Source organism: Fukomys damarensis, unplaced genomic scaffold (genome assembly GCF_012274545.1).
Source record: "Fukomys damarensis isolate Sample0158 unplaced genomic scaffold, DMR_v1.0_HiC HiC_scaffold_16, whole genome shotgun sequence".
Taxonomy (NCBI): domain Eukaryota; kingdom Metazoa; phylum Chordata; class Mammalia; order Rodentia; family Bathyergidae; genus Fukomys; species Fukomys damarensis.
This window is the reverse complement of record NW_022900928.1, coordinates 134,583,206-134,583,463: the sequence shown is the minus strand read 5'-3', so window position 1 is coordinate 134,583,463 and position 258 is coordinate 134,583,206. Positions and strand designations below refer to the sequence as shown.

Below are 258 nucleotides of genomic sequence, written 5' to 3'. Positions count from 1 at the left end.
TGAGCCCTCTGCGCGCCCTCCGAGCGCGAACAAGGCGCACAGGCACGCAGGGCTGAAGGCTGGCACTGCCCCGAGCTGCCGAGTGGGCCTGTCCTTGCCCGGAGCCCGGCTTCCAGTCAGTATCCGTCCTGGCTCCCTCCGTTTTCTCCACCGCGAAGCGCTGGGCTCAGGCGCCTGGAGAGTCCTCCGGTATTCTCCGTCCCCGGAATTGACAGCGCTGGGATCCAATGGGGTCCGGGACGTGTGAGGGGAGGCGGG

General features: G+C 68.6%; 1 protein-coding gene and 1 long non-coding RNA gene across 4 annotated transcripts in view; one reads left to right on the top strand and one right to left on the bottom strand.

The window, feature by feature from the left end:
• The window catches only part of LOC104856342, a 7,009-nt gene that overhangs the window by 5,220 nt on the left and 1,531 nt on the right, over window positions 1-258 (bottom strand). The window lies entirely within an intron of this gene.
• Window positions 46-258, top strand: part of Hdac4 (histone deacetylase 4) — a 250,766-nt gene continuing 250,553 nt past the window's right edge. The window contains exon 1 of one of the 2 annotated variants that reach the window (XM_033764730.1): window positions 46-189. The gene's annotated coding sequence lies outside the window, so the exon portion shown is untranslated. The remainder of the gene's footprint in view (window positions 190-258) is intronic. The other variant, XM_010615696.3, reaches the window with a different exon arrangement.